Source organism: Psittacula echo, assembly GCF_963264785.1.
Source record: "Psittacula echo genome assembly, chromosome: 24".
In the NCBI taxonomy this organism is placed as follows: Eukaryota; Metazoa; Chordata; class Aves; order Psittaciformes; family Psittacidae; genus Psittacula; species Psittacula echo.
The window spans coordinates 1,694,751-1,717,868 of record NC_137759.1 but is presented as its reverse complement, the minus strand read 5'-3'; the positions used below and the strand labels follow the sequence as shown (position 1 = coordinate 1,717,868).

The 23,118-nt window shown below is 55.3% G+C and overlaps 1 protein-coding gene across 3 annotated transcripts in view; it reads right to left on the bottom strand.

The window, feature by feature from the left end:
• Positions 1 to 22,311, bottom strand: part of GATAD2A (GATA zinc finger domain containing 2A) — a 54,431-nt gene extending 32,120 nt beyond the window's left edge. For 2 of the 3 annotated variants that reach the window (XM_080633940.1, XM_080633938.1), the window contains exon 1: positions 22,252 to 22,311. The gene's annotated coding sequence lies outside the window, so the exon portion shown is untranslated. Of the gene's footprint in view, positions 1 to 12,865; positions 13,074 to 22,251 lie in introns of those variants that run through there. The other variant, XM_080633939.1, reaches the window with a different exon arrangement.
• Positions 22,312 to 23,118: the final 807 nt, after the last annotated feature.

Genomic DNA, 23,118 nt, shown 5'->3' with positions numbered 1-23,118 from the left:
CTCGGCCTCCTCTCTGCACAGGGGAGAAGGGCTGTGAAGGGTCCCCCCACCCCTGACACCCACCCCAGGACCAAACTCCAGCGCTCAGCTCGTCCCAAAGGATTGGGCCAGGTTTTCCCTGTTTGACTGATTTTAAGTGCCCCAAAAGGTTCCAACAGGTTAAATGCTACCAAAGTGCACGGAGAGAAACTTAATGGATCTACAACTGTATTCTAGTCCCTGCTTAGCTATCTAGAGGACAGGTCTTGCTAATTATAGCTCATCCTATTAGTCCAATGCTTTTCTAATTAGAAGCCCACTGAAAACCATTGCAAGAGCTACACCAGGGCCTTCAGCAGCGCTATAAGACCTGACAGATAGGGCAGTATTTCCATGCTGCTCCTCGTGCGTCTGGCCTGGACATGAACAAACACTTCTTCATGGCTGAAGATGAGGAAAAGCACCAGAGCGGACAGGCTGTGTACCAGGTGGTGACAACCCCGCGAGCACAGCCACGGGACCGGGGACCGGGGCCGCTGCTGGGCAGAGGGAATTAGAGAGAGGAAGAAATAAAGGGAATTATTCTGCCTGGTGGATCCCTGCTGTCGAGACTGGTGAGGGTCGCAGTGCGAGAGGAGGATGGAAGGGGACAGAGGGAGCCTCTTCCCGATGGAACGCAGCTATGGACTGAGCCCGGCAGCACCCTCCCATCCCAGTGCCCCCGTGCTTTGGGGGTTCAGCAGGATCGTCCCGGCCGACGTGCTCTGGGCGCAGGAAGCTGAAGGCACCGAGATGTGTTTCCAGGCTCTGGCCAGGCTCCATTCCCAAGGAGCTGCGGCTCCGAACTCCCAGAGTGCTCCTGGCACGGGACAAAAATAGTTTTCCTCTTGTGAGGACACCACAAGAGCTGTTTAACCCCTTCAGCACCACCAACCGCCCGCATCCAGCGCATGGAAGGTCCCACCGGAAGGCAGCAGAGCGATGGCACCGGGATGCCTGAGGAATCCTGGAAAGAGAAACTGCGCAAGGAGCAGCTCTAAGTTTTGACTGCACTTCCACCAGCAGAAGTGAGTGCAAGGGCAGTGACTGAACCTGCCCGAGGGGAGACTGAGCTGAGCTCTTAGGCAGAAGCTCTTCCCTGTGAGGGTGCTGAGGCGCTGGCACAGGATGCCCAGAGAAGCTGTGGCTGCCCCATCCCTGGCAGTGTTCAAGGCCAGGTTGGACACAGGGGCTTGGAGCAAGCTGCTCCAGTGGAAGGGGTCCCTGCCCATGGCAGGGGTTGGAGCTGGAGGAGCTTTAAGGTCCCTTCCAACCCAAACCAGTCTGGGATTCTGTGGCTCTGTTTCATTCCAGAATCATGGTTCTTATCCTGATACTGCAACTTTCTAAGCCATCAGAAGGGAAATGTTCAAGAAATGAGACACTGAAGAGCATCTCTCGCTACTCCACAACAAAGCTCAGATCCAGCTGCTCAGAGCCAACTTTGTCACTCCTGGAGTTCTGCCTTTCAATGAAATTATGGTGAAAGGCGCAGGTTGTGACACTGGGATCCCATTTTTTAGCAACGTTACTGAATCCCATCAACACCATCCAGAGAAATCACAATCCCATAGAATTCCAGAGAAAGATTAAGCCCCAAATGAGGCTTTCAAACCATTACATTTGCAGAATAAGACATGCTGCAGGTTCTTTAAGAACTTAGAGAAAAAGAACTAAGAACTTAAGCTTAAAAACTATGTCCCAGGTACCAGAGCTTGGCAGTTTTGCTGTAATTCCCTCCTCAACCACCCAAGATAAGGAAACTCCTGGACTTTTTGGAAGGTGAATGAAGTGGTCAGCAGAAAAGGGGCCAGAGGAAAAGCACAGGACTCCCCTCCTGGGCCATCAACAGCACTTACATTAAACCCTTCAGCCAGTGCTGGTGTTCACTGGGCAGGGGAGCCGGGGGCTACAGTAACCCTTTGGTTAAGCTGGTCCATAGTCCGTAGAGCATCGCTTGAGGAATAGCAGGAAGTCAGATACAGGAAAAGCACCTCCCGGTAGTAGCTGCTCTTCCAGCACATCCTCCTTTAGGAGAACGCTTATTTCCCAGCATTCATTCTCCACTGGATGCCAGGGGCTGCCAAATCCTACAGAAGTGCCTTCAAGGGGAATTACTTCTGGATCTGGCAGAGACTGATGTAGTCAGGATGCCGGCTGCAAAGTGCTCCATACGGATCCTGACACTACTTCAGCAGAGCTCGAGCTCTGCGTTACTCTGCCCTCTCCAATCCTGCCACTCACACACACCAGTGTGCAGGAAAACAGGGAATCCTGGGGTAAACACTCCCCAGGCTGCAGCTTTGGAAACACACAGCTCTAATCTAATCTCCTGCAGTCAAAACTGACTGTTTTCAGACCAAAGTGCAAGAGTATTTTGACTTCTCTCTCTCCTTAGCCTGGAGTATCTATCTCAGTTATTACATTCCCAAGCTCCTTCCTCACTCCCCAAACAACCCCCTTGATCTACCTGTGCTTTTCCTGACGTTACCCAGAATCCAGCCAAGCACGGATGGATACCTGCAGGACGCAAAGACCAAGAGGTTCCAATAACGCAGCTGAGAAAGAAACCCCAACCCCAGCTGCACTTTTCTCTCTCGCAGGGAGTTTTGCTCTCTCTGCGTCAGGCAGGCTCAGAACACCCACATCACACTGTGCTTGGCTACTCCTGCACAGGAACACCCCTGACTGGCTGGGGCTGCACCGCTCCAGGCTGGAGCAGACACAAGCACAGCCCGTTGCCCATAACACAGTTGATGTCTTCAGATGGGGTAGAGGGGGGCAGGTTCCTCAGCAGAGCTCTCACAAACACAATTATTCCTCAACAAGTCTGCAGGAAACAGCTCTGAACACCTGAGTTTCATCAGTGTAGGAACAATGTTAGAACACGAGCTCCAAAAGGTGACATTTCCAGACAAAGAACCTTAGGGCAACCTTCTGGGTAGATCAGCTTCGTTTCATGGTGGGTTTGGGAGCTGTAGTCCCTTATCCAGAAGCACTAACGTACGTCATGTTATCACTTGAAGGAACAAAGAGCCATGAGAGGGAATCAGGGGAGTCTGGGAATGAAGCACGGAGAAAAAAATACTATTTGTGTCATTACAATGAGGAATGTAAACTGAACCAGGAGTTCAGAGACAGGATGAATCCCCCGACTAAGGCTGCATTGGAGCCAGGTCCCAACTGTTCCATACATCTGGTTCACACCCATCCAAGTTCATCTTCATAAGGACTACATAGGTAGAGCCGAACCATTGAACCAGAACCTTTGCAAGAGGCTGAGTGCAGGAACAGCACCGAACACCCGAGTGCCAGGAGCAGCAGCAAGAGGAGGAACTGGAACATCCTCTGGTAACAGGAGAGACTCTGAGATCAAACGGGGTTGGTTTGGGGTTCTTCGTGTTCCAACAGCACACCTGGAACTACAGTTCAGTTACTGCGGTGAGCATGAAGGGCTCCATCACTGCAATACTCCCCATCCAGATCAATTCAGATCAACCCCATGGGCTCTGCACCCCCAAACCACTTTGAGAGGACAAACCCTGCCCAGCTCCCTCCATCCTCAGCAAGCAGTTGCAGGGAGCTGGTTTTAAGCAGCTGCAATCTCATCCCCGATGGTGCCAGTCTCTGTGGCCTGTTGGATAAACATGTTTTTCAAGAACTGGAATTACTCTGCTCTGGTTTTCAGCTGCAGAGGGTGTTTCTGGCAGGGGAAGGGGGTGTCTCCCCTCTATGCAGAGAGCCACAGTGATGAAACGCAGGTGCAGAACTGCTTGGCAGAATGGGGAACAGGGGAAGAGGGATGTGTGCATGGATTTATCCCGTCCTTCACCCAGTGCCCAACAAGCCTAAGGAAGAAGACTGGAAAGCTCAGGATCTTTCATTAGGAGAGATGGAGACTGAAGCAAGTGGCATCAGGACTGGAAGCACAGGAGGAACCTTTCACCCATCCTGTGCTGGGGGAGCTCGGGGTTCCGTGCTGCTCCGATGACACATCCCTCAGCTCAGCTGCAGCAGCACGGGAATAACCCACAAGGGAAGAACTTCAGTTTCCCCAACTCTGTGATTTCCAGACCTGGCCGAGGGTGTGCGTGGGGAATGACACTGCTCAGAGCCCCAAATAAGGGAATGAGCCAGCAGCTTGGCACGGCCCCAGGCCCACACCTATTTACAGAGCACAGCCACCAGCAGGAGCTCAGCCCGGAGCCTCACACGCAGACTGATGTGGGTGCACACAGCATCTCCTACCTGAGCCCGAAAGGGAGCCCTGCCACCCTAAGCACGGCTGTCCTGAAAGCAGGAACACTGCAGGGCTCATCTGCAGCCCCCTGGTCCTGCAGTGGGAAGGGAAAGGCACCACAAAGTGTCACTGTCAGCTGTGGGATCGAGGGGGGATTTTTGGGCTTAAGCAAGGTAAACCAGTGGTAACAAACCTGGCAGGGTCCCTCGAGCCAGCACAGGCAAAGGGATGCTGAGGATGGGTGAAATTCAGACTCAAGATTATTTCAGTGGCTTCATGTAAAGCAACATCTGACTCGCACAAAAACAAAGGCATTTTGGAGAGAAAACAACCCAGGGTGTCACAACTCCACCAGCAGCGTTTGCAAAGAGATCTCCTTATCAAGTTTGTGTATCTAAATGTCCCGAGGGATCAATAACATGCGCAATATTCAGATGAGTTCTTTAATTACCTCTCTGCTCTTCATCATCATAATTCTCAGGCTCCACACAGGAATAAGTCACCCATCAGGTCTCAACCAACAGGATTCACACGCTGTTGTTCCCAAGCTGCTTGTTAAAGCATCACCTTCAGGTTTACCATCCCTGGTCCAGCCCCAGGAATCCCTACATCCCTCTCAGGACACCTTTGCTAAAGGGAGGAGGAAAAGCAGAGGAATCAGAACTACCTTCAGCAGGAACTCGTGGAATGGAGCCTGGAGGGGAGCGCTGGGGAGGGGGGCTCTGCTCCAGCTCCCAGCCTTGCTGCACATCCCAACTTGCAAGATTTAGCTAAAGCTCTCAGGTAAAAAGTTGATCTTCTGAAGGACTGAGGAACTGTGCAGCTTTTCCTACCCCAGCACAGGCTGGGTATGTGCCATGCACCAGACCACCCCAGAGACACTGCTTCCCACCGACCTTCCGCGTTCATTTGGCTTCTTTTTTGCCTATTCATGGACTTGCCCACAAAGAGTCTCTGCAGAATCTATTAAGCCCTGTTGATACACAATCCAGAAGCTTCTCTGGGTGATGCTCCTGTTCCACCCTGCACTGTAGCCCACACGGTCCCTCCAGATCTTCCACCAATTCCAGGCACTAAGTTAACGCTGCCTTAACTGCAACGGCTACCCAGGATCTTGGAGTACAACCTGAAGGGAAATCAGAGTTATGGTGCAGAGCCCACACAGATGAGAGCAGAGCTGAGCTGCTCCAACTTATGCCAGGATTACTGTCAAGTTTTGTGCAGAATATCATCTCCCCACTGGGATCCTTCAGGAAAAGCTGCACCATGAGCCACAGTCTTCCTGTTTTCAGGAATAGGTATGGAAAAGCTGCTCCAAATGTCATCTTCCTTCCCCCCTCCCAGAAGGGAATGCCCCGTGCCTGCATTGGCACAGATGGTATTTCACTTTCTACAATGGAAACCACCACGTGAGGTTTATGCTGTGCGTGAAGCACATCCCACAGTGCCAGGCACACGTGTCCAACTGCAGCACCTCATTCTGCTGGAGCCAGGATTTGCCGAGATCCTATTAAATATGAATGCCTTGGGTTTACTTCCTTTAATTCCCACAAGCATTTCAAAGCTCCTGATCCCACGGCTGCTTCCGAACATACTGGGCACAGCAAACAGGCCATGGCAGGGACGCTGCTCCTACCTCCAGCAGCAGGAACATCAGCCTGAGGTATGAAATCCCATGATTCCATTGTCTGACTGACTTCAGGACCTGGAAAGGCTGCAGGATTTGTAGCAAACTACAAGAAAAGCCACTGCTGAGCCCCTTTCCCTATGGAGCAGCCACAACAGGGACCTTGCCCTGGTGCACCAGCATCGCCCCAGCACTGGGCTCTGCCCAGCCTGAAGCAAACCTGGTGCTAAGGATGGGGCCGGGAGCACAGGGACCGTGGCTTCAGCAGCCAGCACTGACCAGTCTCCATCTCCATTGAGTTTGGAAACAAGGAGGAGTAATCGGCATCACCCCACTGCAAGGCTGGGCTGAACTTACAGAGAGGAGACAAGAGGAAAGCTTCCTTGAATGTCAGCTCCTCACAGGCAGGGAAATTGGGTGTTTGTACTCCAGAAGGGACAAGATGGGTCCTGTCAGAACCCATTTCAAGACTATCTGAAAACTCCATCAAGGCCTCATTCTTATCTCCCATTGAAAGCTCTAAGATGAGCCTTTATCCCTTCAGCTCCAGCAATCTGGCACTGTAATGCAAAGAGCCCATCATAAACTCCTTCTTCTTTTGGCTATTAAACAGGGAAAGGGGAGGGGATAAACAAAGAGAGGGCCTTGAGCCCAGCTCTTACCTCCACAGCCCTCACCCTGTTCATGTGGGCTCCATCAAACCTGATTGCAAAGAAATAAGCACCTTTTGGAGGTGTTGTTACCCACTTTTGTCAGAGCTTCACTGCTAAAGGCTGATGAGAAAGTGCTCTTAGCAGAACCTCCCGCACAGTTCAACACTGTCCTTGTCACTTGATGGGTGCAGAGATAAGGGACTATCACCCACTACCACTTGGGTACCTCACTTCCTAAATAGCCGTTTCTATTCAGCTGAAGAGAGTGGAAATGGGAATGGTGTTTCCTTCACTCAGGCTCATTCCCTGCCTGGAAGTGCTCTTTTCCAGGCTCTGCTTTCTTGTGCAGTGAATTGCCTCCCGATCCACACGGGTCCACAGGGACTGGAGTAGAACTGAGTGTACAGGGATATGGCCAAGCCAGAAGGTGACACGCAAGACACCAAACCCATTGCTGAAGCCTCACGCACTGAGCCCTTTCCTGCTGCAGCAGTTCACTGCAGGGCACCACAAGGAGCAGGGAAATGCAGGCAAGTTCTCAGTCACCTCCTGATTGTTAAAGGAATTGGAGACCAGCTCTGCCAAACATGGCAGCAGGAAAGCCTCTCCAGCAGAGCTTTAGCTGGAATAGCAAATGTCAGCATCTCCAAAGAGCCAAGTCCCAGCCAAACCCTCACGTGGGGGTCACCCAAAGCCAGGCAGGAAAACTCCTTGACTCTTGCAAAAGCCTCTTGGTGATGGTTTTCTTTTGGGAAAGAAAAAGGGGGAGGGAGGGGAGAGAGCAGAAAAGGGAACAGAGGAGCAGGAAAGGGAACAGAGGAGCAGGAGAAGGAGCAGAAGCTGAAGAGCTTCACTCACTCCTAAGAGGAGAAAAATAAAGCCCAAACGAGATGTAGTAAGGAAGAACTGATATAAAGAGCCCTTGGATACCTAAACAAGACTTGAAACTCCTGGAACACTTCCGGACTGCAGTCACTGATGAGACAGCCCATTCGGTGCGTTGTGCTCGACGGCAGCACCACCTGACCAGCAAGAGAAGCCTTGTGAAGGGACAGGGCCCGTCAGGTCCAGGCCAACACATCAGGTTGTGTGCACAAACCAGCCCTGAGCAGGCCATGGCATGTGCTCCCCATTCGAGCACCAAGTCCTGCAGTACCAACCAGGAGATGAGGGAGAGCCCATTCCACATGGGATGCTCCTTCTCCTCTGCCCTTCAGTGGCTGTGGCTGTTCAGTTCTGCTCTCCAGACCCGTCAGCATTTCCTAGGACAACACACTGGCCTTGCACATCATGGGCTCAACCTCACAACACTCTTTTCCCCTCCTCTCTTCCCAAAGCCTCCCATGTGAAACAGGAGGTGACAGGGGTTAAATCTTCAGAGACAAAAGCTGATGGTTAAAATGAAAGGATCTCGGCCACACGTTGCAGGTTTCCTTTGTAACACACACTTGGACCCAGCTGCAGCAGCCAACACGGAGACGTTTAAGTGACTTTACCCGAGACAACAGAAAACTTCTCCTCCAGGGAAGACAGGGAAGGCAAGGCGAGGATGAGGAGTTACTGCGGCGCGCAGGACACGAGCTGGTCCTGAGCACTGTGATCTTCCAGATGCTGTAACAGGGACAAACATGTGGGGAGTGCCCACTGCACCTCCGGCCTGCACTGGACCCAGGAGCTCCAGACCAGCACCATCCTGCACTCAAGCTGCAATGCTGAGCTGCAGCAAACCCCACTGGTAATAAAGACAAGCAGAGAGAAGGGCATTGCTCTGCTGCACTTAGCAAGGGGTTTATACTTTCTGCTTTATTTCAAGCAACACGTCCCAACTTTCATTCCTGAAGAGTCCAAAAGCAGGCAAAACTTCCACACAACCCCGATTTTGCCATTTTGCCCCATCCAGCCCAGACATCCTCAGCAGATGATTCTTTCCCCCTCCAAATGCCCACTTTGTCATGCAGCGAGAGGCAGGGCGCTGCTTTCCAGCCTCACTGCACTGGAGAGGAACCCAGCAGGTCACAGACCCCAGCGCAAGGAGAGCTGCTCTGGACCGAAGAGGTGGGAAAGCTGAACAGGGATCTCCTCCCTGCCCATAGCTGCGGCCTCCCAAGGTGATGCCAAGCTGGTTCCCACCGCTTTACTGGTGCCCCACTGGAGAGGGCCCAGACCTGACACACCAGCAAGTCAGCTACCAAAGAACACCATGGAAAGGGAGCAGAGCAGCCAGGGAAGTGCTGAGCAGCAAAAAGCCACCATAGGGAACCGGGTATTACTAAACCTTCACCTTTGTTCTCTCTCTCACAATGCTGCAATTCCCTCTCCTATTCCCCACCTAGAAGCGGACACATGATTCACCTGATGTGCACAGGGCATTCAGAGCAGTGCAAAGCACAGAAACCACCACAGAGACATGAATAACCTCCAACATTCCAGATGGTGCCCAAGGAATAAAGCAGGAACTGTGTGAGGTCCCCCCGTCCAACAGATGGCCAGTTCCCAGGTGAAGGGGTGCCATGGAAATGCACCCAAGGAGGGGGGAAAGGCAAGAAAAGCCTAAAAACCCCAAGCCAGAGGGTCCCCAGCGAGTCTCTGCTCTCATCAATCATAACATAGCACATAAAGAAGCAGAATGTCCCTAACTAAAATGCCACACTCCAGTTTTTAAGGGCACAAATGCATCCTCTTGCCATGGACTCTGTAACACCAGGAGAGGAGGGAAGAGTGCTCGTATCTCACTCCCCCCCATCAACAAAACATGCTCACAACACTGCACTTGCAGCGCTGCTCTGCAGCCCATGCACAGCCTCAGTGTCTTCTGGTGCTGCCCAGGGAGCAGTCCCTACACTCAGGATGAGGCCTGGACGTGCACAGGTCCATGCCCATACACAGGAACAGAGCACACAACTTCCTACCTGCTGCAACCCAGAAGGGACCCCGGCTCTGGGAAACAAGCACAGCAGGCACACAACTGCTCGCTCCCCTCCGAGGAAGGCAGTAAGAAACCAAAGGAGCAAAGAGAACTTAAGGCTGGGGAAGAGCTCACAGTTCAGATGGGCACAGGATCCAAAACCTCAGCTCTGGGGCCTCAAGAGCTGAAATTTCCCAACGCGTGTTACACTCAATGCCTCCTCTCAGCAAGTAACATCCAGACGCTGCACCTACGTTTGTGCTTCAAAACATGCTCAGTGAAAACCTTCGAAATGGCATTTGCCACTCAGAAGTTACACATGAAGCCAGTGCTCCATCCAGAGAGAAAGCCTGAGCCTTGCTGGTCGCCACAGCACCCACCAGCTCCATCCTTCCCAGGTTCTTGTACCACATCTACTGAGCTTCAATGGCTTGGTGACAACCTGGACACCATCTCAGGAGGTACCACTGAGAACACAATGGGGCATCCCAAGGAACTCTTGACTTCGGTGTTAAAATACTCCCAGCACCTGGAAGATGCCACAAGATGACTTCCTTTGACTTCCTTGCTTTTCCTTGAAGCATCATTGCCCCTTTCACACCCTGAAGCAGTCCAGCAGAAGGGACTCGATACGCTTGTACCTATGAATGGGTAGGGCTGAGGAAGAGCACACCAGAAAGAGAAGCGTAAGCCCCTAAGCCCAGAGGTTTTCCTCAATTACAGCTCCTTTGACAGGAAAGGGCAAGTCCAGCTCAACCCTGAGGTCACACAGAGAGGTCCCTTCAAGGACCAGACCTCATACTGCTGCCTGGATGAAACCATCCCAGTCCTTCCCCTCGCCTTGCCCAAAGCTCACAACCGTCCCCGGGACAGCAGCACTCCCAATTGGAATCACTGATTTCCAGCAGCTCCACGTGTGAGTGCTGGCCTGTAATTACCACAGCAAAGTCGTAAGGCAGTTATATTAAGTTCCAGCATTAGCATCCTGACACTGCATCATCCGCCAGCAGTGTTGCATCATCACCCTGATGTAACCTCATGGCGATGTAATGCTCATAGGGATGGTATTAGCTACTCCTCTGTGCTTCCAGCTCTGAGGAAAGAGGAATATCCAGCTTCCCCCATGCCACTCCACTGCTGGGTACGACTCACTCCTCCTGTTAAGTCAAGCAAGGCAGGTTTTATTTCAAGCACAGAACCCGGTCCTTTTCATCCCTCACACAGCTCAAGCACAGCAACCTAACTGGTAGTAGCAGCTCTCTTCCCAAGTAAAACTCCTCAGAGCATCAGCTTGTTGCTCACCCACAAACACAAAGCGAGGAGCTTTTACAGCCCCAGCCTCACACTGAGCTGCTCCCTGGTGTCAAAACCAGAGAGCTGGAGGCAAAAAAACCCCAAACCAAAGAGTGTCCAGTGCTGAAACCAGTGCTGGTGACCCCAGCAGAGCCTCGCTGCCTCCAGGATATCCCATCCCTTCTCTTGTCCAGAGGGTGACAATCCCCACATAGCGAGCAATGGAGCGTGAGGCACAGGAACACGCTGTTCCCTGCGTGTCACCATCTCAGGTGGCTGCAAGTGGCACTTGGGGGTGACGTCCCCACCAACGACCAGTTCCCCTCCCTGCATACAGCGTGGTCCCTGCTTATAGTGCTCGGGGAGGGGGGGAATCAGCCTCCCCATGGCCCAAAGCCCAGTGTGGTATCGCCGCCACATCCCAGCAGGTACCATCCTGAGAGCTGGTGGGACCATTTCTGACCAGAGCAGGCACAAGGCAGCAGAGCCCAGGAGAACATCACACACTGGCTTACACAAAAAGCTTTCCATGTGCTACACATCCCTCTATTTCTTACTGTCTTCTGCTGGCTCCTGCCTTCGTCTCCCTCCCTCCCACCACCCCATCCTTTCCACCAGCACCATGTCTTTTATGCTTCTGCTTCTTCCTACCCACATCTCCTTCCACTTGAGACACTGGTCAATAGCTTGTCTGGAAGAAAGCAGTGTTTCCTCCTCTTCTCCCGCTGATGTATGGCAGCTTCCAGCCTGCTGGCATGTCTCTTATTCCCCAAGGCCCCTCCGTTTCACTTCCTGTGTAACTGTCTCTACAAGCAGCTCTGCTACCTCTGCTTCCAGCTGCATTTGCAGGAGAGAAACATGAAAGTCAAACACCTGCAAAAGAAGCTGCAAACGAGGATTAGGGCCATGCCTGCAAATCAGTGCTCTGTGTCACTCAGTGCATCCATCAGCTTAGGAACCTCTGGGTTTACTGGTAAAACCCCTGGGAAAAGGGTTTACTGCACAAAGTCCAGGAATACAGGAGCATGGAGCAGCCAGAAAAGAGACAAGTGAGAGGAAAACCTGAAACACGGGATGTAAAAACGAGAAAGCAAACCAGCAGCGGCAGATCTAGAGCAGAGCGCGCATCCCGCGCGCGGAAGGGGCTTCCCCAGCTCCGTCGTTCCAAAGCAGTGCCCGACGCCGGTTCTCGGTCCCGGAGCTCCCCCCCCTCCGCAAGCGAGAGGCGACGCCGGCACCCGGGGTATGCCCGAGCAGCGCCACCTCCACAGGAACGTCCCGGCCGAGCCCGGGGCCGGAGCCCTCCCGGCCCTCCCGCGGGCGGCAGGACCGTGCCCTGCCGGGGCTGGAACCCTCTCAGACCTTAACCCGCGGCCCCGCCGACAACGCCGGTACCGGCCCGAGGCCCGGGGAGGGGGCGGCTGCGGGGGGCGCACCTTGAGCCGCAGGAAGGGCGGGCGGGGACTCTTATTGTGACACGGGCCGCCGCCTGGCCGCCAGCCGGGCGAGTGCCACGGCGGGGGCTGCCCGGGGCGGCCGCTTCCCCCCTGCCCCCCCCCGCCCGCCTCCCGCCGCGGCCCCCGAGGGGCCGGTCCCGGTCCCGGTGCCGCCGCGCCCGGGGGTGAGCGGAGCCCGGGGCACCGCCAGCCCCGCGCCCCCGCCCCGAGCGGCCGCAGAGGAGGAGGAGGAGGAAGAGGAAGCAGCCCGGCGGAAAGCCCGCAACAACTTTCCGAAACAAACGCCTCGCAGGCGGCCGTCCCGGTGCCGAACAAAAGCCGGCGGCAACCCCCGGGCGCGGGGGACGAGCCGCGCCACCGAACTTTACATTTCCCGGCGGGGATGCGCGCCGGGAGCCCCGCTCCCTGCCCCCCTCTCCGCGGGCAGGGGCACGAACTCCCTCCCCGGCGGGCGCTCATCCATCACCCGCCCGGCGGCCGCGGGGCCGGACTTTGCACTTTCGCTGGGCTCGGGAGGGCTGAGCGCGGTCCCCGCACGGCCCGGCTCCCCCGGAGCTGCGCCGGCAGCGCACACGCATCCCCACGGCCGCCGCTCCCGGGTAACTCTGCCTCCGCCGCCTCTCCCTCCCCAAGACAATAAACCCGACGAGAACTTTTAATCTGGGCACTCACACGCCTCGGCACCTCCCCGCCGGTCCCCGCGCATCCCGGGCGCCGCCGAGTCCCGCTCCCCCGTCTCCAGTTCGCTTCTCCCCGCTCCTCGCCGACCCCTTTCCCGCACCGCCGGGGATCCCCGGTCAATCCCCTCCGCCGCGGCTCCCCCTTGCCAAATAATGCGCTTCTCACACATGGAGTCGCGGCGTCACTCGGCGGAGCATGCGCGGGGCGGTCCCGGCACGGGGCGGCCCGTCCTGCGCTGCGGGCACGGCGGCGGCAGCAGCAGCAGCAGGGACCCAGCGCCGCTTCCGGGCAATGGTGGAGCAGGTCTGTGACCCGGGGCACCATTGGCCGGAGAGGGTCGCGGCACATGGTAGGCGGGCGGGGATTGGCTGTGGCCGGGTTGGGGGCGCCGCCGCGGGATGCGCGGGTCCCGCCGCGGCGCCCGGGGCCACGTGGAGCAGGAGCAGCGGGAGCAGCAGCGGCTCCGCCGCCGCCGTGACCCGCAGAGCGCTTTGTTCTCCGCCGGCGGCCCGGGCCGGCGCAGGAGCTCCGCTGACACGGATTGCTCTCAGGGCCACTTCTCCTTTTCCTTCCTGAGCGCCTGCAGGCGCTGATAAGGAAACGGAGAGCATCGCCCCGCTCCCGCCGCGCTCGGTGGAGGGTACCGGGCAAAGAGAGCAGCGCGGCTGCGGGAGTGAGCCCGGGGCAGGCAGAGCATTGGGAGGCCTTGCTATGGAACGCAGACGGGCGGCGGGGCGGCACGGCCCCGGCTCGGGTCTGAATCTGTCTTGAAGACGGTAATAGAGCCCGTGTGAGCTTTGTCGATTAAGGAGAGACGCTCTAAGCAGCCAACGCTAGAAAGAGATCTGCTCTCTCACACCTGAGAGCCTCGGGGTAGCTCCTGTTAGTGCTGCCACCGCTCCTTATGGCGCCGCGAGTCGCAAAAAGCTGCCCGAAAATACCTTTAAATCCTCACCCCCCGATAGCGGTGGGTGCACGAGGAGCTCAATTCCGAGCCACAGCAAACCCGCGCATCCCGGATCCCAGCTCCTGCCCGGCACCGGAGGAGCTCTGGTGGGAGCTGGTGCTACTCGGGTCCAAACAAGGGAAACCAGACACCGAAACAGTAATTAATCCTGGAATGGTTTGGGTTGGAAAGGACCTTAAAGCTGCTCCAGCTCCAACCCCTGCCACGGCCAGGGACCCCTTCCACTGGAGCAGCTTGCTCCAAGCCCCTGTGTCCAACCTGGCCTTGAACACTGCCAGGGATGGGGCAGCCACAGCTTCTCTGGGCACCTCGCTCCCTATTTCAACATAAAAACGTATTTGCCAGGTAGACAGTATCTGCTGGTGCGAATAGTGCTAAAACCTGACCCCAGCAGCCGCCTTCCTGTGGAACACAGCACCCAGAATCTTCCCAGCCAACTGTCAGCACACCCTTAATGTGAAAACCCTCTCTTTAGGGACTCTGTACCTGCAAAGGGAACACTTGGGTGCTGTGCATCACCGTGCTACACCTTTACGAAAATAGGCAGCTTTATATTATTAACGTTATTCAATTGTAATTAAATACTGCATTTAAATTAAAATCCAGTAGTTCACAATGAGAGAAGCCATTTAAGTTGTTCTTCCGAAGATACTTCCAGCCTTCCAAAGGCAAAGTCCATAGATTATATGGACTAAATAGCTCATCCTTCCTGTGTATTTTAATGCTACGCAATCTACACTCTTCATCAAAACACCACCCAGTGCATCAAACACTTTTGTTGTGACACCAGCACAATTTGGTGTTGGGATGTGAGAAAAGAGAAGGACCTTTTAAGGAGAGGGGCTTTGGACAAGGGCCTGTAGGGACAGGCCAAGGGGAATGGCTTGAACCTGCCCGAGGGGAGACTGAGCTGAGCTCTTAGGCAGAAGCTCTTCCCTGTGAGGGTGCTGAGGCGCTGGCCCAGGGTGCCCAGAGAAGCTGTGGCTGCCCCATCCCTGGCAGTGTTCAAGGCCAGGTTGGACACGGGCTTGGAGCAAGCTGCTCCAGTGGAAGGGGTCCCTGCCCGTGGCAGGGGTTGGAGCTGGAGGAGCTTTAAGCTCCCTTCCAACACAAACCAGGCTGGGGTTCTGTGAATAAAACCCCAACAATTCAAGCAAAATTCCCAAGTGTTCCTAGGGAAAGAATGAGCACTGAGATGAAGCTTTTTCCTCAAGGCACACCACAATGTAGGTCAAGGAAGAACAAGCAGCAAAGCTCAGGGCAGACCTGGTAGACTTGGTCATCTCCCTGCACCCACCGGCAGCGGCGAGACGCCCGGGAACACGCTGCTCCTGCAGCCAGAACAGGCTGAACGAGTTCTGGAGCTCAGCAGCCCATACGTGGGGTGGTAAAGGCAGAGTAGGAGGCTCTGAGCCTGGCTGATGGTCTGGAGGAGCAAGACACGAGGAGCACAGACACTGCTGAAAGCTCCAGCTTGGCCTCTCTGGTACCTTCGCCTCTGTGCCCCTGCTCAGAAGATAAGTGAGGGGCTGGTGTCAGACCCAGGGACAAAGCAGCCTGAAATAGGCATTTTTTGAAGTAAAAAAAGCAACTTCAGCACCTTTAGAGGATGGGGTTTATCTCTTACATTGCTGGCCAGAAGCCTGAACACACCACATCCTTCAATAGTTAAAGGAAGAAAAGGATAAAACTAAACATGCTGCAACAGTGCTCCAAATCTGAAGAACACAATTTTAAGGTGGCTTATGCTAAGAACCAACAGAATTCCACACAGGCTGAGGTGGTCCTTTACTTAGTTTCCATCAAAACTATTTCCATACCAAGTGCAGGCTGCAGCTCCCACCAGCTGCTGGGGACAGAATGGGAAGTGCTTCAGGAATAGATGGTACATGGCTGAGTTTTGACAAGAAGAACTGAGCTGCTTGAGGGTCAGTGTAGGACCTATACGGCCAGGTCTGTGTGCCCATCTGCCTCCTGTGGGGAGCAACGCTTCCATGTGGAACAGCAGGAGGTGAGCTTGGGAACAGTCAGAATTCGAGGATTTAAGCAGTGAGGCAAATGATCCAAAACAGAAATGAGAATTCATTTTTCTGGAACTTAAAAACTTGAAAGATCAGGAAGTTCTGGAAGAGATGGGAGCGTGTGCCCACGGTGCTGCGGTGCATCCAGCCAAGACAGTGCCTTTGGTGTGGTAGCATCTGCCCTCGCCTCTGATAAGCCCTTTCATGGTTGGAAGAGGCTCCACTGGAGCTTTGCTCCAATTCAACACACGCTCCATGGACTATCGATTGTGCTCACAACGGGCAGAGAACAAAGTTCACCAGCACTGCTGGTACTGCAAGAGCTGCCAAAGCCCATCTCAGCCTCCTGGTCCACCCCAGCCTCAGATCGCTCTGGGCCCTGCTGCGATCCTCACGTCCGTCTTGGGACACGTTGTGCTGGCAAAGAGTGAGTCAGACCCGTGGAGCCAGTCCTTGGGGACTGCCCGTACGAGGAAACCTCTGGCCTGCGCAGCGCCACGTGCCCAGCAGTGCCTGACCCTGCTCGAGAGGAGAATTAACTGTGACATCCTTGCAGCAGACAGTTCCCATCTCATTCAGCTCCCTGCCACAAACAGCCCTTGTGAGAAGCAGGGCCTCAAGCTGGTGGGTGAGACCAGCCCAGATCCCAGGCTCCCTTCCCACTGGTTCTGCCCATCACTGAATATTCCCAAGAATCCATTTCATCCAGATCCACCAGCCTATTTTTAACTGTCTGCTTGCAGCCTGCAAGTGTGATACGCCAAAAGCAAACCCGGAGCCCTCCCAAACCTCACTGCTGTTATCACTGTGCAAGAGATAAGGCTCAGTCCATGAGTCTCTTCTCTAGTGTGGAATCCTTTTCCAGAGCAGACTATGGGATACACTGAGGAATCTGCTTACAAGGAGTCTGGCAGCCTTTGGAAACGGGAACAGGGTGGATTTCCCCTCCTCTTACACACACACATCATGTTTCACCTCCTCTAGCTCAGCTCTTCAGGGTGGGAGTACTGTGAGTGTTAAGAATGAACTTCAATAATGAACACTTCCAGTTGTCTGACATTTTTGTTGACCCCTGATTAAACAACATTCACATTACTAATGCACCCCAGTATCCGTGTCCGTGTACTCTGGAACCCTGAGCAGTGAAGGCAGGAGTGGAGCTGACACACCACTGCGAGTAGGAAATGTGACCAAAAGCTCCGTTTATAGTTCCCCCTAAGTGCCAAATACAGTGCCCCTGTTTATCTGCAAAGTGTATTGGAAAAGGCAGGGGGTTGTTCCTGACGCCAGGTTGTCACTGTGAATAAGACATTGTTATTAATCAGATTGAGTTTCATTAATCAGATTTAACCCCAGTCAGTGGTAACCGGTTGTCAAAGTGGACACAGAAAAGCTCCATTCCAGGTTTGGTTTTGGGGCTCAGCCCCTGCAAATGAAGGGTTTCAAAGTGGGGAGGGAACGTAGCCCACAAGGTAAATGGGGTTGTAGCTGCAGCCTGAATAACTCCACCTAAATTCCACAGATGGATTTGAGCAATTCCCAGTAGTTTGTTCTCGCAGTCCAGCATCAGACTAGATTCCTAATGGAGATTAATGCTCACACAATCAGGCATCTGTCTGCATGGATGCCATGACAGCCACAGCTCTCTGTGGTTTAACAGACAAGATCCCTAAAGATGGAGTAACTGAGAAGCTGATGGAACATGTTTGTATAACTCGAAGCTCTGCCTGTGCAAGACTTTCTTTTCCCAGTGATACGGCTGGGATGAAAATCAGATCCATGGTGAGCACGAGAGGTGACACTGCAGACTGTGACTGACCTGAGCACACCAATAACCCCCAGGACCAAAACCAAGGCAGCCTCAGAGGGAGCCAGGCCCAGAACTGAGCTCAAACACAGAACTCTTGCCACAGAGGAGAAATGAACTTGGTACAATCCTGGTTTCGAAGGGACTGCAATAAGAGAGAGAGAGAAAGAGCAAAAAGTAGGAACTTGGAGCGAAACACCTGCAGAATCCTGTCCCTCCAGGAGACTCCAGCCTTTTCCTTCGAGCGGTGCCCAGCCATTCCGGGTTTCCCCAGGGATCAGCACTGCCTCCAAAGACAACTGTGCCGTGTTGCTACAGCATCACCTCCTTGAGGATCACTGCAGTTATTAAAAGCCGCTTCCCTGCACCTCTCAGCCAGCTTTCTGTTAAACCTTCCCAGGTGAATACAAGCCTGGCAGTGAACCGTGGCCTGGGTTTGCTGTAACTCAGGGTGTTAGTTCTGAAAGGCGAATATTCCGAGTCCTCTGGCCGCTGGAGCTCTCAAGGACCTGAGTGGGTGCTTGTAAGGTGCCAGCGGAGCCTTTACCACACAGTTACATTGCAGTGGGCACGCTGATGTAAAGCCCAAGGTCTGAGGAAGCAAAGCCAGGCTTTACTGAGCTAAATGAAGTCTGACACATAATCAGAGTCCGCTGCATTGTGACAACCTGGCTTTTCCCAAGGATCGTGAGAGTCTAACACCACGTTTACTATAAGCATTTATTAACATTTCTCCTTCTGGTAATAAGCTGTGTATTATCAGGACGTGACAGATGCCAGTCTCGTCCCCTAAGGCCAGCTCCCCCCGCAGCACTGTACTGGGTCAGCTCTGTAACCTGCTTTCCTGCTGGAAAGCAAGACTTACAAATTAGATTCATTTCTAAATTTAGTGTTGATGGGATCAGCCATTGCTGCTCGGAGCTTTTTCAGGCAGATTTCAAGGGGAAAGGATTCCTAAAGCAACTACTACACCTTGGGCTGAGCTTACACAGGTGCTGAACTACCCGTCTCGGTGCACTCAGTGTGTTTGTTGCCACCTTCATGGGATTAACAGGGAGCTTTTACTGGAAGACCAAGACTGGGGGGGATTTCTTCTGTTTGAGCAGTGCTTCACAAAGTGCAGCTGCGCTTTCCCCGGGTCTGGCAGAAAACAGGGGCTGCTGACCAGGAACAAGCATGGGCTGAGGAAGCCCCCAGCCTTGCTCTGGGGTGCCGAGGGAGGAACCGCAGCCCCGCTCCGGTGAATCCACCTCTGCTTGTTTGAGAGCTGCAAGAATAAAGGACAGCCCAGTTCTTATCTCCAGCCCTCTGGAGATTTGACATCCTTGGCATTGTATCCCAAGAGGAAGGAAGTTTCTCACTTCCCCAGCTATTCCAGTTATATAAATCAATTGTTGAGGGATAGTTTCACTGGGCTGCACATAGGAACCAAGGTACCTGGGCTGAGATGGTCACTGGAGAGCCTCAGCTAGGAATTCCAACTGTAATGCCTGGGAATTTCTTAGGAATTCTATTGCCAAGTCAGGATCCTTTGGACCCAAGGCCCAGATACTGTCACCAAATCCCTACCATCCTCCTCATTTTCTCCAGCCTCTTTGGAACTTCCCTGGCTTCTCGCTGGGCAAGCGGGTTCCTTGGCATAAAGAATTTACAAAGGATTATTGGGAAGGGGGTGGATTAGAAGATGGAGTTCTCTGGTAAAGGGAAAGCTGCTCTAGGCTGCAAAAACCAACACAAAGATGGAACAAATCCTGACAATCCCTCTGGTAGCTCCAGGAGCATGAGGCCACTGGTTTACTACAGCAGGCAACCAGAAAAGCCACCATGGCAGGAATGGTTCCCAGACTTCAGCTTGGCACTAACACCCTGATTCCTGCTGCCAGCAAGGCACAGATCTGTCCCAAGCCAGGGAAGCTGAAGGATGAACTGATGTCATGGCCCACGCAAGGATCCTGCTGTAAAATGGAAGTACCATCACGACACAGCAGCTCACATGTGGCGGCAGCGTGTCCATGTACCTGTTCCTAGGGAAGCTCGCAGGATACTCCACAGAGTATCCCTCACAACATGGGTCAATGGATTTGGTCAATGTGATTTATTTTATTGGGTAAAAGTATTTATTATCCTATTCCGAAAGTAACTCAAGGCATCTCTGTATGTAACCAACCAAGCAGGTAGGAGCGCTGGCCTCCAAGATGTTCTTGGATGCTCCTCAGCAGCCAGCCCTACCTGTACACATGGAACAGCAGCTCGATGCCCCCAGTGCTTCCTAAACCATACCCACCACCTTGCTCCAAAGGAAAGGGAATTAGTCAGCAAAAAGGGTATCCTTACAGTGGGTTTTTTCACCTTAGAGAAGTGCAAGTCAAGGGATGGGCGCAGTCCAGAGGTTTCTAAACCAGTCATACGTAGCTCCCTGCTCCAGTTCATGGCCTCAGCAGTTACACAGCTCCAAGTGCTTGCTCCACAGCACTACCCTACTACCAGGAGAAACTTGGGGCTTCTCTCTCCTGCTCCCTCGGGAGTGCTGCTGAAACTGTGGCTGTGACCCACTGAATCCATTTCCACTATTCAATTCCCTACCTGCCTTTGGGACACCAACCCAGCCTCTCTGGAGATGTAGCGGACTCCCTAAATGCAATGAAGATTCCAGGGTGAGAAGTGCCTGATCTCCCTTTGGCCCAAAGAGCTGAACTCCTATCAAGATAAGAGACATTCAGTTATACCTGCCTTTTCTTTTGTGCTGCAATGAGGTTAACTTCCAGTGGCTCTGCCTCTCACAGAGACTCCTTCAAGCTGGAAACCGGCTAAACTTTGGATGAAAGCTAATTCCCCTTCTTCAAGTAGCTTTCCAATGCAAAGCTAGTGTGTCTGTGTCCTTTTTGAAACACAGTCTGATTTAATAAGCCCCCAGCTGGTTGCTTATAGACAAATTTCTTCCTGCAAGACCCTCTGAAACTGCTCATGGTAACAGGGAGCAAGGATGTTTAAAGTGAAGCCAAGTGGGAGACATGAACCAGCTGGCAGCATCTTGCCTGCCTCAGGTACCGGCAGCAGGATGGAGGGACATGGGCACACAGAGGCACTGTCAGCTTGATGTGTGCGGAGCCATCAGCTGCTTTACTCCCTGGCAGATGCAGTCACTGCTGGAACAAGACTGAGTTCATGTAAGATGTGCCACGAAACTCTTGAGGAAGCTGAGAAAAAGAAGTCACCTGGACCATGGAGAAGCTCAGTCTTAAAACTGCCCCTTAAAAATACACTTTTTTTTCCCCTTAAAACTTTGTGCTTGGTGCACTCAGGAGCACAACTTTAGCATTTCACACAAGGCGCATGCAGCTTAGTTCAGGTCACTGTTAGTACCACTGATGTCCAAGTTGTTCAGGAGTTATATTTAAGGGTCCTTCTCAACTGAGAGCAAGAAGAGAAGCTTTCTCTTCCCTTCTACGTTGTTCTTGTCTGGAATCTGCTCCTAAACGCTGCGAAGAGTCAGAATTTGTCACGTTCATCGCTTCCAAGTGCTCACACTGACACTGTTACCTACAGCCCCTGCCACAGCGCACACAGCTTGTGAGCATCCTCCCTGAGACTCTCTCTAGCGTTTCACCACGCTTGTCACAAAGACAGGAGGGGGAAAGTGGAAGACAGAGCATTAGGAATGAATGAGATGCTTCAGAAGCCCTCTCGATGGCTTCTGCGGACCACGGCAGAGCTGGGGGGGGAGCAGAAGGTGGCAGACCACAGACAGGAGAGAACTTTATTTTCAACGGAGCTTGTCTCGCGTACAAACTGAGCCCCCCCCCCGAGCAGCATCGGAGCCGGCAGCGAGCGCTGAGCGCGGTGAAAGCCAGCCCGGCCCGCACACCAGGGGCACGCACACGGGCTGCTCCCTGGCACCAGCCCCACGCAGCACCTCCATCTTACGTCCTGCCCTGAACCCAGCCCTGCTCCCTGCGCCCACGGCCGGGTTTTTGTCCCTGCCTCCGTTCCCCCCCTTCTTGCCCCGTGGCAGGACTCGGGCCGTTCCTGGAGCGCCGCTCGCACCAACCCAGCGGGGCGGCTCCGCTCCGGACCCCGGGCACCTCCGTGCTGCGCCCCCGGCCCCACAGCGGCGGCTCCGCCGGCCCCGCTCCGCCGCCGGCCCCAAGTCCTGTGCCGGATGCCCCATCTTTAGCACCGGTCCTTCCCTCCCCTCCCCCACGGCCCCTCCCCCCGCGGCTCCGGGACTCGCTGTGGCTCCGCTGCCACGCTCCGGTGGCGGTGCCTGCCGGGCAGCTCCCAGGATGCACTCCTGGCTCCTCCCTGGCACCCCCTCACCCGCCCGGCCACTTCCCCCCCCTCCTCGCCCCCCATCGCCTTCCCCTTCCTCACGCCACTTCCCCACCGGGCCTCCCCCCCCCCCCCCCCCCCCGCGCCGTGCCCGGCCCCACACCCGTGTGTCCGCGGGGGGGGGAGGGGGCAGCCGTGCCCCACAGCCCCCTTGCCCCCACACCGCCCCCCCACCTCAGCGCACCGACCCCCGGCCCCTCGCCCCCCCCCGGGGTGTCCCCCCCTGCCCTGCCCCGCGGGGGGGCGCACTCACTGTCCGCAGCCCCCTCGGAGCCGCCTCCTCCTCCTCAGCGGGGCCCGGGCCGGACTGGGGCCGTGGGGGGGAGGGGAGGCGGCTCCCTCAGGTGGCCACTGACAGGAGGAGGGAGGGAGGGAGGGAGGGAGGGGAGGAGGGGGCTGCGCGCGCAGGGAGACCCCGCCTCGCACCTCCCCCTCCCCCCCCCCCCGCCCCGGCGCGGGACTCCCGGGGTGGCGCGCGCGCCACCAACCGTCACCACCCCCCCCCCAACCCCCCCGGGGACGCTCCTCTCCCCCCCCCCCGCGGTTGCCAGGCAGATTTAGGACTAACGCGCGCGCCCTCGGGCTGGGGCGGGTTTATTTGTAATGGATGGGCGGCTGCGCCGCCCAATGGAAAGCTGGGCTGCGCACAGCGCTAGCCAATCACAGCCACAGCCCGCCTTCGCCCCGCCCACGGCATTGAGGGATGAAGGAAAGAGGCGTGGCCGCCCTCTTGACTGACGCGCTGCCTGCCCAATGAGCGCGCGGCGCTCTGTGGGTGGGGCAATGGGAACCAATGAGCGTCGCGGCGCAGCGGGAGGGGGCGTGTCCCGCGGCCGGGCAGGGCCGTGTGGTGCCGCTGACCCGGGCACCGCGGCGGGCAGCGCCCCCCCGCCCGGCGCCGCCTGAGGTGATGCGCGGCCAGCGGGGAGGGGCCGCGGCCACCGCCGCCCTTATCCGCCCGCGCAGGCCGCGCTGGGGCCTCCGATAGGGGCCGGCCGCGGGGTCGCTGGCTCCGCGGGGCTGGGAGGAAGGGGAAGGCGAGCGGGGCAGCGCCGGGCGGGGGGGTCAGGCCGGGCGGGGGCCGCAGGGCCCGGAGTGCTTACCGCTGTTGAGGGTCTGC